Raw genomic sequence first — 15,354 nt, 5'->3', positions numbered from 1 at the left:
GAGTGAACCATGTTGATAACCCTGAAAAAAGGAATGCACAAGAAATATTTCAATGTATGGCTAATTCTTCGTAAACCCTGATTCGGGTGTAAGTTAATCATGATTAATAAAATAATAAAAAATTTAATTGTTGGTTTTCAACCCAATTAATTAAATTAGGCAAAAACAATTTTTCTATTAAATATCTTAATATATATTTTTAATCAATGAATAAAAACTAATTAATATTAAGCAAAATTGAACCAAATTAAAATAACCAAAAATCAAATTATTAATAATAAAAGTTAGAAAAGAATTTGTTTTTTAAGATTTTTTTTTTTATAAATAATATACATATATAATAAAACTAGTTTATGTAATAAAAAATAAAAGAAATTAAAATTTTCTTAGCTTCTGATTCGGTGGTGCGCCTGTATGAGGGTTCATGGTGAGGCCCCCATCTCTGCCCCGTCTGATCTGAGCGTGCTGGAGATCTAACGATCCAGGACAGAGGATGCATCATGGTCATGTGGGGGGATGTAACACCCGATCGCTGAGATAAGAGGAACAAACAAATTAAAAAAACATATGTCGCTGGACAGACTCGAACCAGCGATCTCACAGTGAAACGCGCGCCTGACTTGCCACTTGACCACCATCTATTCACTGTTAACCTGGGCATCGTAAAACATATTATACAAATCGAAGATTTATTCAGCATTTCAAAAACAGAATTCGCGCGCGACTGTAGAACCATCTTCTTCCTCGCGACGAAGTTGCTTCCCTGTACATGAAAACTCAAGCAAATACCACAAATAAATGAATTACAGAGCCATGAATCAACTGCAAATTGCCTTGTGAGTCCACTGGTGTTATCGGTTTGGGTTAATTTTGCCTGTAGCTCGAAGCCCTAAAACGGAGCTTCTAAAACCTAACAATGGTGATTTAGCCATACGAGCATAGAAATGCAATTAACTTTCCAGAATTACGCATAACCTTATGACAATCACGAATATGCAATCAAATTGAATTAATAATGCATAAATTCTTGAAATCAAGCTTGAGTTAGCAATTGCAAACCGTGGACGTATGGGAACGGTTCTGGATGTTTGGACCACTGGTAACGATTGGAATAGCTTCAGGGGATGTCCAGGAACGTGTATGGATCGTCAAAACTCCTCGATTCGGTGCCAAACTTCCAGAACGAAAGTAAATTTTTTTTGATTTTTTGAGTGCTCGGATTAGAGGTTTTGGCTGCAGAAAAAAGTCTCCCCAAGGGTTTGGTTATCTCATACATTTATAGGAGAATGTGCTAGGTTAACAAAATTGTAAAGAATCTTCTTGAATCATGATTTGCCAAGTTGGAAAATTTGATTGAAAATTTGATTTTGAAACCTTCTATTTTTGCACAATATTGATTCAATTTGTTCAAATATTATTTGATTCATTAAGAGAATATATTTGATTGATTCCCTTAAAATCAAAGCAAATATATATATTTCATATTTATTTTACTCATTTTATATAATTTATTTATGATTTAAAGTAATAAAAACCATAAAATAATTAAATAAAATAATAAAAATGATATGAATCTTTCTTTGGGCGTGCATGGGCTTAGACTAATGATAGGGTAAAAAGAATGCAAGCCCATTTGGAAGTATTTGGAGTTTTGGGCTTTTTCTCTTCATGCATGCCTTTGAAAATAGGTGAACTTGTGCACCTTTCCATTTCCTCATATCTCAATATTTTTTCAAGCTTGTGGACATTTTGGAAACCTTAGAGAGTCCTCTAACCAGTGTCTTTGGTCTCATATCAAAATCATTTTCCATTCTCCTTGTGTGTCCTTTTGAAAAAAGTGTCTTTTTGTTGACTTTTGAAAAGGACCTATAATGTTTTGGTCCATATCTCTTAAATGAAGCATTTTTAGACTTGGCATGTGAGACACAATTTTGTAAGGAATCAAATTTCCTTTAAAATGAGCTTTGGATGGAAAATTTCTGATGTTCCATGTGAGAGTTATGGCTGGTCAAAGTTCAATTGACTTTTCCTATGCAAAACCCTAATTTAGAAACTTTTTGAATTATTGATTTTTGATCTTTCCTTGATGAACCATGATCAATTATTGATCAAAGGGTGAATGATACTTCAATATGAGGATCTTGACAAAAAATCAGAAGTTTTGACTTTACTTTGACCACAGTTGACTTTTTAGGTCAACCAGTCGACTGTTGACTTTCTGAGCTTTTGAATGACCAGAACTTTGAGATAGGCTTTGGTACATGTCATGGAGGTAATGTGGGATATGTTGAGCCATATGAGATGCCTTGGAGCCATTGATTCACTGATTTTCCTTTGAATAAACCAAACCCTAGTTTCAGAGCCTTGCATAGGAGAGTGTGTCTAGGAGCTTTGTGTATTGATTCGAATTTGAATAAGAGAAATAGTATGGGCAAATTTTGGGGTATGACAGTGTGCCTGGACGAGAGGCGAGGGATGCACAACACAGGGGTTGGATCTGAAAAATTTTCCCGTACGAGGGAAGGAATCACGGAGACTAGGGACGACTAGGCTCGGCAATAAGATGACAGTAACCACGGGAGATTACGGGGATATTGATGCTTACGAAGCATAAGAATTACATTAATCCCTCAGGCCAAAGGCGGGGTGTAACTCTTCAAGAGTGGCAATCGTTCGAATCGCCACACACCAAGTATGATTATTCAAACGATTGAAAAATGAAATGGGTTGAATGCCCATCCTCATTCGCCCTCTAATTTTCGCGCGGCACACGGGAAATAACCTTGACAAGACTAGAGACGACTAGACTCGACAAGAAGGCGATAGTAACCACTGGGGATTACGGGAATATGGATGCTTACGAAGCATAAGAACTACATTAATCCCTCAGGCCAAAAGGCGGGGTGTAGCTCTTCAAGAGTGGCAATCGTTCGAATCGCCACACACCAAGTATGATTATTCAAACGATTGAAAAATGAGATGGGTTGAATGCCCACCCTCATTCACGCTCTAATCTGCACGCAGCACATGGGAAATAACCTCGGAGACAACGATTCTGACGAAGAAATACATTGCATCCGATCCATATTGGAGATAGAAGATAAGATTTCTTTTGGGGATTGAGGATACCAAGTATCGGCACCGTGGCTTGAGGAGATTTGTAATGTAGTAGCAGATATCAATCGGAGTTTGTAAGGACAACCTTTTCTGTGAGGAATTATTGTCATCTTGATTGAGCGTTAGTTTGTATTATCTGGCTTATGCTTTGTATGCATGTTTGAATTTTTCTGCGTGGCGTAATGATCCATTTTAATGGATATGCTACGCTTTTGAGGATGCAATGTTATATGCAATGAATACTACATGCAGAATGCCAAATAAAGGCATTAGTGAGGTAAACACCAGGGAGAATCCCCTTAGTGTTAAGGACCATGTGGAGGTGCCAATAGATATTGGACTTTGATTTGTAAGATGCACTTTTCCTTGACTTGAAGAATGATTTCTGACTTCTCACCATGTGCCACTGCTTGGAGGATTTTCAACTTGAGGAGATTCCCTCGATTCACCATGTTGGGGATGAGAGATCCAGGTAAGGAGCCTTGGTTAGGGAAGTAGATCAACTCCTAGGAGAAATAAACTCCTATGCTTGGGGAGAGACCAAATTTCTAGGAGAAATAAACTCCTATGGTCGGGGAGAGTCGATATAACTCAAAAGATTGTGCTCCAAGCTTTGTGACCTACGAAGGAATTTGCCCTAAGGGATCCTTGGAGAGTGTAACTCGGTGAACTGACTTTATTATTTTAAGCAACAATGTTGCGGTAAGCATGAGTCGCCACCGACTTTTATTTTGTCCAATTTTAGGAAAGGTAAAAAGTACAGAAAAAGACCTTTTAAAAAGAAAACGGGCTCGGGGGGTAAGTTATGAAAAGGGAAGGTGCAAGCACCCTTTTCATCCGTAGTTATCTACGGGCTCTTAATTTGCTTAGCTCATGTTTGTTTGTTTTGAAAAGAAGCATAAGGGACGTAAGGACTTTAGCGTAAATGCGTAGCCTTCGTCTTTGAAAGAGTTTTTGAAAAGATATTTTTTTTTATTGAGCTAGGCAGGTTAAGAGAACTACCCTAACTAATTGGTCCTTTTCTATACTTTTTACGGTTCCTAGGATTATCCATACTATGTAGAAGTAGGAAATCCTTTATATTGGACGTGTGGGTCATCGAAGGGTCATCGAGGTCGTTTGAAGGCAACAAGTAGAGGAACCTTAGCATTCTAGCGGGACTATCATCATTTTCCGAAGGGACTCCGAGGGACAAGATCTTTTACCGTAGGCAACAATCGAGGGTCATCGAGGGACTAAGATCTTTTCTATGATGATATTTTCAAGGGTCATCGTTTGCTAAGATACCTCTACATTCGAGGGACACGACCATTTAAATCGAGAAAGGCAACCAAGAGAAGATACCCTAAAGGTGGGTGCGTGCAAGTGTGTTAGATTCGAGTATTTTATCTTGCATTAGGTTAGCTACGATTGATTAAGTTATTTTTCCATACAATCCTAAGCATACATCTAGCAGTTAAATATATACAGAAAATAAAGTAAAGGTTCCTACGCTATTACATGGCTTTGGGAGAGATACATAATCGGAATGCGGAAAGTAAAGAGCCCTAATTAGCTATTACAAACCATAAACAGTTACATAATTTGAAAAAAAATGAAATGATAAATGTACAAAGTAATACGGAATTTGCGAATGTCCACAAAATAGGTCAATTGCTCAAGATAATACCTCGTATAAACAAGAAATTGTTACTAATGAAATATAAAGAAATATTGATGAAAAAATGGTGGAAAATCATGAACAGGTATTGATAAAAAATTGGCATAAAAGAAATCTATAAAATCTATATTAAATTTAACAAAGGAGTAATCAAAACAAACAATATTTTTTATATTTTTGAGACTAATATAAACTAAAATAAATTAAAAGTGTAAGATCCATCCTAAAATCAATTAACATTAACCATAAAATTAAAAGCTAAACGAAATAGTTATAATAATAATAACAATAATAATAATAATAAATAGTAAAAAAAAACTAAAAGAAACACAAAAATTGAAATTGAGGAGCCGCCCCTAATCTAATTCCTCTATTTTTATTTTATTTATTTTTATTTTAAAAAAAAAATTAGAATAAATTAATAATAATGAATACTAGAATATTAAATAGAAAAATAAAGTTGGTTAGCAAAACGTGAATATCCCACCCATCATTTCCTATTATTTCTCATGTGTTATTTTTTTATTATTAAAAATAATATGAATTCACTAAAATAAAAGGAAAAAAAAAACAAATCTATCTCTCTCAATTCACGATCTCTGTGTGCTTTCTCTCACAACATCTCAACTTCTTCATCTCTCAAACAAAAATAAACATGGCAAATATTCAACAGTAAGAGAACAAGCAATAACATCATAAGGAGAGAAAGCTTACGACAAGGTGCCGAAACGACGACGAGAGGTGTGACGGCATAGTGAGCATCGTAGATCGAAGAGAGTCTATGCGGTGGCTGAGTGGCTGAGCGATTCGTCAGCGGCTGGTCGGAGGCTGTTCGCCGGTGATTGCGTGGCTGAGTGATGTTGGAACGCGCGGTCCGCGTTTGTGCTCCTCGTGGTGGCGCAGACGGATGTAGCAGTGTCAGGCTGGTGGTGGATGCGGATTCGGTGATGTCGGTGACGCTTCCGATTTCCTCTTCTCCTATGTATCACGTTTTCTTTGACAATCTGTAGACAAAATTGGAGAAACAACAACAATAATGAAAGACACAATAACAACCACGGTGACGGCGATTTATTTCAGTTTCAATTGATTTTGTTATTTATGAATTTACAGGCTTGTGATGATTTTGCTGATGGTGTTAGTAAGATGAAGGGTGATTATTGATGGTGATGGTATTATAGTGTTATGGAAGGCTATGTGCAAAGGTTTTGATTCAACGAAAATAAGTTTTTTTGATGTGTATATACATGTAGAATTGTTGAATGAAAATTGTTAGAGGTGTGGTTTGTACGTGAAAGTTTTTTTGTGTGTCCAAGTCCTCCCCCAATGCTGAGTGATATTGTTGGTTTATAGGGTGAACAAATGCCCATTCAATATGAGGAAACAAACCGAATTATGGCCATAACTTTTGAAGATTATTTCCTCTCAATTTTGAAAACTTTCCAAAACTATGAGACCAAGTTTTAATGGTGATTAAGACCAATGAATAAGCTTGATTTGGCTTCTAGAAACCTCTCAAAATGACACCTTTTTGTGAATAAAATATAAGTAAAGTAAATTTTTTTTAATAAATAATAAAAAACGAAAATTAAAATTAAATGAAAAAAAAACTTATTATTATTATTTTTGTGATTTTTTTTAATATAAATGAAAATAAAATTAAAAGTTTAGTTAAAAATAAATAAAAGAAGAAAGTGTTAGAAGTGAGATTCGAACCCGACACCTTGCACTTGCAAATCTTAACTCCTTACCAATTGTGCGATATTATTTATTTGAAATAAAAAGCCAATTGAAAGTATATGAAGCATCGACCAGCATTTTGCTATTTATTAAAATATAAATAATTTAAGGGTAAACTATTATATTTTAAAATAGACTTTAAATCGAATATTTATAAAATTCAGGATGTCAATGCAAATGAATCCAAGATTTTATAAAAATCCAATTTTGAAAATAATTTCGAATTTTTTTTCTTTTTTTTGAAAATGTGGGCAAATTTTGGGGTATGACAGCTGCCCCTGTTCAATTATCTTAAACCTGAAGATGTAGAGTGGTTTGTATGCCAGTCGGTATCTGAAGGTGGAAGATGATTGAACACTAGAATACCAAGAAATTTGCCCTAGCTGAAGTAGGGACTTTTGTCGGAGATGGGCTTGAAGATGCCATCCAGGTGTTTGGAGAAGATGTATGATGGGGATGGGCTTGAAGATGCCATCTGACTTGATGTACTTAAGAGTCAGAACGTGTCGTACGTTAGACTGTTTCTGAGGAAAAGACCTAGGTTGAGTCGTACGTTAGACAGGGTCCAGCTTGCATCAGCAGATGTCTGAAAACCGTGCGTTAGGTTGAAGAAATGAGTCGTGCGTTAGGTTGGAGGATAAGTCGTGCGTTAGACTGATCCCCTGTGTTGAGGAGTATTTGAATGTTGATCGTGTCATTACCGTTCGTAGTAGATGAATTAGATCTTTGAGAGTTGGTCGTGTCAGCACCGTTCGTAGTAACTGAATTAGACTTAGGAAATAATTGATCGTATCCACGTTGTTCGTGATGATGGAATTAGATCTCTTTAAAGGTCGATCGTGTCAGCACCGTTCGTAGTGACCGAATTAGATCTTAGAGAGATAATCGTGTCTACATCGTTCGTGATGATAGAATTAGATTATCTTGTCGTGTCAGTACCATTCGTAGTAACTGAATTAGACTGGGAAGGTCAGTGATCGTGTCTACACCGTTCGTGATGATAGAATTAGATCTCTGGGAGTTGACCGTGTCAGTACCGTTTATAGTAGCTGAATTAGGCTTAGTTTGTCATTGATCGTGTCTACACCGTTCGTGATGATAGAATTAGATCTCTGAGTGTTGACCGTGTCAGTACCGTTTGTAGTAACTGAATTAGATCTTTGAAAATGATCGTGTCATTACCGTTCGTGGTAAATGAATTAGATCTTTGAGCGTTGACCGTGTCAGTACCGTTCGTAGTAACTGAATTAGATCTTTGAAAGTGATCGTGTCATTACCGTTCGTGGTAAATGAATTAGATCTTCGAGCGTTGACCGTGTCAGTACCGTTCGTAGTAACTGAATTAGATCTTTGAAAGTGATCGTGTCATTACCGTTCGTGGTAAATGAATTAGATCTTCGAGCGTTGACCGTGTCAGTACTATTCGTAGTAGCTGAATTAGATCTTGGAAAGTTGGAGATTTCGTTCATTTGTCTGTGCCTGTATCCTGCAATAGGTATAGTTATGCAATGTCATGATGCATGTATTATGTAATGAGTCCCTCAGAATAAAAGAGAAACTTTGTATGTTATGGATGAATTCATTATGAGGTAATGTATGCAATGTATGAATATGTTTATGACATATGATATGTGTTTTATGTTGTCTTGATTGAGAAAATAAATCTCTATGCCTTTGTGGTTTTGATGTCTGATCTTGTTTTGAAGATGCTCAGCTGGGAATTTATGATTCTTGCTTGGGGACAGCCAGTAACTTGATGTACCCTGACTGGAGATAAAGATATTAGTAAGCCATGTTGGAGAAGAGCAACGTGTCGGAGAACCGGTGGTGTTGAAGATGTAAACTCTAGTGGGGAACCATGTCTTTGTCGGGACGAGTATGTTCAAAGATATCTTCTTTGAGGATTACTCTGTGGGGATATGATCTTGTGAACCCGGCTCTGTGGGGAGACATGGGTGTCTTGAAAATTGCCCCCAGTATTGTAGTAACTACCATTCGATTTAGGACACCCTACTGAGTATTGATCAAGCTGTCAAACTGGACTTGCATAGATTTGCCCCAGTTAGTAGGGACTTCGGAAAGATTCGCCTCGCGAGGACTTTATGAGATGTGCACTATGGGCGTCATGCCCCTCGTAATCATTGGCCCAGGACAATGCCCCATGTTGATTGGAAATAGACTAAGATTTACTTGGATACATGCCCCTGATTGTTTTTTGCATCTTTGAGAGATTCTCGGAATCTTGACTTGATTGCCCCTGATGAATGAGATATGTCATGCCCCTTGTATATACAAGCTTTTGACTGACTGAGTCGGGCGTACGAGACGTCTCTGCAGCTTTATCTATCGGGGGACTTTCTGATATTCGTGCTATCATAAGCAACATGCCCCTGTATCATGAACTTAGGAATCATGCCCCTGGTTGATCAGGGTTGGAGGTAATTCTAGTTGTGCATGGGTGAAGGCTCCTGGTAATTTCAGCAGTTTTGAGCGATCCTTTGAATCTTGGCTTGATTGCCCCGAATATCTGAACGCTTAGTCCATGGGGTATTTCAACCGTTTTTGTGACCCTGAGGGTGATTATAATTTGAGATGTTCATGCTCGAACTCAACGGAGTTCTGAAGACAACTTGTCCCTTGAGAGGGTTAAACTTTTCATCTGCAGCTCATGATGGAAGTTTTCCTGGTGTCAAGTACTTGTTCATATGCAAAGAATGTTTAGTATGAGAAATATAAATCTAATGCAAAGTTCATGTTTGTCTTGAAATATTTTTTTTTGAAAGGATGTCAAAACATCGATTTTTGTGAAAAGTGGCGTGATACCAACTCAAATGTTTTAGCAAAACTCCTAGGAGTCAATTTACCGTATTCTTGTTACAGTATGCTTTCGAATTAACCCTGCTTCAATTAGGACTTTTGAGGGTTGTAACGTGACCAGGTTCATGGTTTTAGAAAAAAGGATTTTTAGGCTCAAATTTATTGGTGCCCACCCCCTTCGTGATGTTCTCCAACCTAAGCTCAGTTAACTCGATGTGAGCGTTCATTCTTCAAGAGGAGTTTGAGATGATTGAGGAATCAATGAGGTGTTTGGTCATGGCAATCACTTTACATCTTGTTCTTGGTGTCTGATCACATGATCTTGAATTTATAGTCACACGACTTTTCCCTTTTGTTGAGGATCTTTTTTGTTTCCCTAACTTTTGCCTGGACAAATTCTTTTGAATTATGATTTTGATGTCCAGCGGGATGCCCTAATTTTTGCCTAAGTCACTTGTTTTCAACTTTGTTGACTTAGCGGGCTTTCTTTTCTTTTTTCTCTTTTTTTTTCATTTTTTTTCTCTTTTTTTTTTTTGAAAAAAGTCGTATGAGACTGAGATGTCTTCGATTCATTGGAGAGATAGTGACTGCCTCATTTCTTGGTTGATGAGGGATAACCATTGCGGTATTGACTTTCCTCAACTTTTTGAAAGATAACCATTGTAGTATCCTTAGATGTGTGCTCCTGATGAATTTTGAACGCTCAATCAGATTAACTGAACACTACCCTGCCCCTGGGTTAAATGTGAGGGTTTTTCGTATAGGAAAGAAACTCCTACTTCAAGGCTCAAATGGGTTGACAAGGGATTAACTTCCTTATATCTCCAGTGTTTGGATTTGAAACAAAGCCTGTACATCATCAACAAGGTTTTACTCGAAAGCACACCATTTGAGATTATTGGTATTATGTGTTCGTCATTCTCCCTTCAGAGTCATCATGTTTTATCATTGAGAGTTTGGTATCACAAGCAAATAAGAACATATTAGAGCGAGAGCGAATGAATTTTTTCAAGACAAACACATCCAATGCATCGTTATTATAGTTCAAAAACAAACAAGTATTGCATATAGACAGTATTGAACAAGAACAAGAAAGATTACGCATGAAAATGCATGAGAAATTACGAATTGCCAACATTTAGGAGATTTTCTCCGTATGGACTTACTGCTTCAGAAGGTCCATTGAGTCGAGGGAGAACTTCAAATCTGGCCTGCAGGTGTGAATATGATAACCTTTGCATCAATCAGGTCTTGTACCTTATCTCGGACTGGTTGGCAATTATCGATTGACTGACCAAGTGCCCCAGATAGGAAATCAAACCAAGTGTTCGTATCTGAACTACAGATTACTTCTAAGAAGAAGATTATAACGAAGCCACAAAGGAGTGGTAAGTATCAAGCTTTAGGGATTTGAGGCAGAAAATGAGAAGCTCGTTGTCTGGAAACCTGTTATGCAATGATATGTATGCAAATGCATATGCAATGTTTTCAAGGATCTTTCTGGAACCCAATTTGCAACATTGAAATGTAGTTGCAGCTTTGTTGAAGAACTACGACTTCCATCTTTGAACGTCCTTCTTTAAGAATCAGGCTTACCATATCCAGTGGTTCATAGCCTCTGATTCGGGGTATGGTACTTTTGAGCTTAAAAGCATGTGGCTAAAGGAAAATAAATCCTCTTGCCCCTTGATAGGAACTGTACCCTTGAGTTTGAAGGCATCTGGCTAGAGGAAAATAAATCCTCTTGCCCCTTGTCAGAAGTTTAGGCTCTTGATAGTCTTTCCATGGTACCTGGAAAGTATGCGCCATGAATTCCTAAGATCCTTGAAAAAGATTAGTAAACATGTTTGGTAAAAGCATAAGGTAATATGGACAAGGGAGTCCTACACATAAAACCTGCAAGGAAATCAAATCGTTAGGGTATGAAAAAAAAAATCCTGCAAGAAGATCAAGTTGTCAGGGTATAACAAATCCTGCAAGGAGATCAATTTGTTAGGGTACACACAAATCCTGCAAGGAAACCAAACGGTTAGGGTATAAACAAACCTTGCAAGGAAACCAAACGGTTAGATAATAAATACAAACAAGTCACACAAGTAGCCTTAGGTTTAAAGGCTTGCATGAAGTTCAAAGGTAAGTACCCTCCCCACTGAAGTTTAGTTGGTTCAACCTGTCCTAAAAAAGTAACCGGGTTCTATGGTGCTCATATCCCCGATCTTTCTCGCGGGCATTGTCTCAACATGGCACTCGATCGGCCAGCCAAAAGCATCCCTAGAGTCCAATCTCAATGAGTGTAGCATCGAGTATCAACCGGCTTCAGTCAGGAATCCAAAGCCAGCTATCTCGCTACTTCCTATAGGCCAGAGTCAAGTTCAACTAGGGTTCTAAAGGCGAATTAGTGCTCATGACACCACGCGGTAGCCAAATGTCTCCTCGATCATATTCAAGGGCCATCAGGACAAACCAAAGCGTCGCACTAACGGTGGCCACCAGTTCAACCATAACGATACATGTCGTACAGCCTCCTTGGTCTCATGCCACATACTTAAGGTACACTAGATCCGGGTGTAGGACCTTTCACACAATAACAAACCCAAGCAATTCCCTTAAAAATAAAGCATACAAACAAACAATTAAAAACATTTATAATGAACTAAGCCCTAAGGTAAACCCCTCTTAAAGACTCCCCAGCAGAGTCGCCAGTTCTGTAACTCGGTGAACTGACTTTATTATTTTAAGCAACAATGTTGCGGTAAGCATGAGTCGCCACCGACTTTTATTTTGTCCAATTTTAGGAAAGGTAAAAAGTACAGAAAAAGACCTTTTAAAAAGAAAACGGGCTCGGGGGGTAAGTTATGAAAAGGGAAGGTGCAAGCACCCTTTTCATCCGTAGTTATCTACGGGCTCTTAATTTGCTTAGCTCATGTTTGTTTGTTTTGAAAAGAAGCATAAGGGACGTAAGGACTTTAGCGTAAATGCGTAGCCTTCGTCTTTGAAAGAGTTTTTGAAAAGATATTTTTTTTATTGAGCTAGGCAGGTTAAGAGAACTACCCTAACTAATTGGTCCTTTTCTATACTTTTTACGGTTCCTAGGATTATCCATACTATGTAGAAGTAGGAAATCCTTTATATTGGACGTGTGGGTCATCGAAGGGTCATCGAGGTCGTTTGAAGGCAACAAGTAGAGGAACCTTAGCATTCTAGCGGGACTATCATCATTTTCCGAAGGGACTCCGAGGGACAAGATCTTTTACCGTAGGCAACAATCGAGGGTCATCGAGGGACTAAGATCTTTTCTATGATGATATTTTCAAGGGTCATCGTTTGCTAAGATACCTCTACATTCGAGGGACACGACCATTTAAATCGAGAAAGGCAACCAAGAGGAGATACCCTAAAGGTGGGTGCGTGCAAGTGTGTTAGATTCGAGTATTTTATCTTGCATTAGGTTAGCTACGATTGATTAAGTTATTTTTCCATACAATCCTAAGCATACATCTAGCAGTTAAATATATACAGAAAATAAAGTAAAGGTTCCTACGCTATTACATGGCTTTGGGAGAGATACATAATCGGAATGCGGAAAGTAAAGAGCCCTAATTAGCTATTACAAACCATAAACAGTTACATAATTTGAAAAAAAATGAAATGATAAATGTACAAAGTAATACGGAATTTGCGAATGTCCACAAAATAGGTCAATTGCTCAAGATAATACCTCGTATAAACAAGAAATTGTTAGTAATGAAATATAAAGAAATATTGATGAAAAAATGGTGGAAAATCATGAACAGGTATTGATAAAAAATTGGCATAAAAGAAATCTATAAAATCTATATTAAATTTAACAAAGGAGTAATCAAAACAAACAATATTTTTTATATTTTTGAGACTAATATAAACTAAAATAAATTAAAAGTGTAAGATCCATCCTAAAATCAATTAACATTAACCATAAAATTAAAAGCTAAACGAAATAGTTATAATAATAATAACAATAATAATAATAATAAATAGTAAAAAAAAACTAAAAGAAACACAAAAATTGAAATTGAGGAGCCGCCCCTAATCTAATTCCTCTATTTTTATTTTATTTATTTTTATTTTAAAAAAAAAATTAGAATAAATTAATAATAATGAATACTAGAATATTAAATAGAAAAATAAAGTTGGTTAGCAAAACGTGAATATCCCACCCATCATTTCCTATTATTTCTCATGTGTTATTTTTTTATTATTAAAAATAATATGAATTCACTAAAATAAAAGGAAAAAAAAAACAAATCTATCTCTCTCAATTCACGATCTCTGTGTGCTTTCTCTCACAACATCTCAACTTCTTCATCTCTCAAACAAAAATAAACATGGCAAATATTCAACAGTAAGAGAACAAGCAATAACATCATAAGGAGAGAAAGCTTACGACAAGGTGCCGAAACGACGACGAGAGGTGTGACGGCATAGTGAGCATCGTAGATCGAAGAGAGTCTATGCGGTGGCTGAGTGGCTGAGCGATTCGTCAGCGGCTGGTCGGAGGCTGTTCGCCGGTGATTGCGTGGCTGAGTGATGTTGGAACGCGCGGTCCGCGTTTGTGCTCCTCGTGGTGGCGCAGACGGATGTAGCAGTGTCAGGCTGGTGGTGGATGCGGATTCGGTGATGTCGGTGACGCTTCCGATTTCCTCTTCTCCTATGTATCACGTTTTCTTTGACAATCTGTAGACAAAATTGGAGAAACAACAACAATAATGAAAGACACAATAACAACCACGGTGACGGCGATTTATTTCAGTTTCAATTGATTTTGTTATTTATGAATTTACAGGCTTGTGATGATTTTGCTGATGGTGTTAGTAAGATGAAGGGTGATTATTGATGGTGATGGTATTATAGTGTTATGGAAGGCTATGTGCAAAGGTTTTGATTCAACGAAAATAAGTTTTTTTGATGTGTATATACATGTAGAATTGTTGAATGAAAATTGTTAGAGGTGTGGTTTGTACGTGAAAGTTTTTTTGTGTGTCCAAGTCCTCCCCCAATGCTGAGTGATATTGTTGGTTTATAGGGTGAACAAATGCCCATTCAATATGAGGAAACAAACCGAATTATGGCCATAACTTTTGAAGATTATTTCCTCTCAATTTTGAAAACTTTCCAAAACTATGAGACCAAGTTTTAATGGTGATTAAGACCAATGAATAAGCTTGATTTGGCTTCTAGAAACCTCTCAAAATGACACCTTTTTGTGAATAAAATATAAGTAAAGTAAATTTTTTTTAATAAATAATAAAAAACGAAAATTAAAATTAAATGAAAAAAAAACTTATTATTATTATTTTTGTGATTTTTTTTAATATAAATGAAAATAAAATTAAAAGTTTAGTTAAAAATAAATAAAAGAAGAAAGTGTTAGAAGTGAGATTCGAACCCGACACCTTGCACTTGCAAATCTTAACTCCTTACCAATTGTGCGATATTATTTATTTGAAATAAAAAGCCAATTGAAAGTATATGAAGCATCGACCAGCATTTTGCTATTTATTAAAATATAAATAATTTAAGGGTAAACTATTATATTTTAAAATAGACTTTAAATCGAATATTTATAAAATTCAGGATGTCAATGCAAATGAATCCAAGATTTTATAAAAATCCAATTTTGAAAATAATTTCGAATTTTTTTTCTTTTTTTTGAAAATGTGGGCAAATTTTGGGGTATGACAGCTGCCCCTGTTCAATTATCTTAAACCTGAAGATGTAGAGTGGTTTGTATGCCAGTCGGTATCTGAAGGTGGAAGATGATTGAACACTAGAATACCAAGAAATTTGCCCTAGCTGAAGTAGGGACTTTTGTCGGAGATGGGCTTGAAGATGCCATCCAGGTGTTTGGAGAAGATGTATGATGGGGATGGGCTTGAAGATGCCATCTGACTTGATGTACTTAAGAGTCAGAACGTGTCGTACGTTAGACTGTTTCTGAGGAAAAGACCTAGGTTGAGTCGTACGTTAGACAGGGTCCAGCT

Source organism: Vicia villosa, linkage group LG4 (assembly GCF_029867415.1).
Source record: "Vicia villosa cultivar HV-30 ecotype Madison, WI linkage group LG4, Vvil1.0, whole genome shotgun sequence".
NCBI lineage: Eukaryota > Viridiplantae > Streptophyta > Magnoliopsida > Fabales > Fabaceae > Vicia > Vicia villosa.
This window is presented reverse-complemented; position numbering follows the sequence as displayed.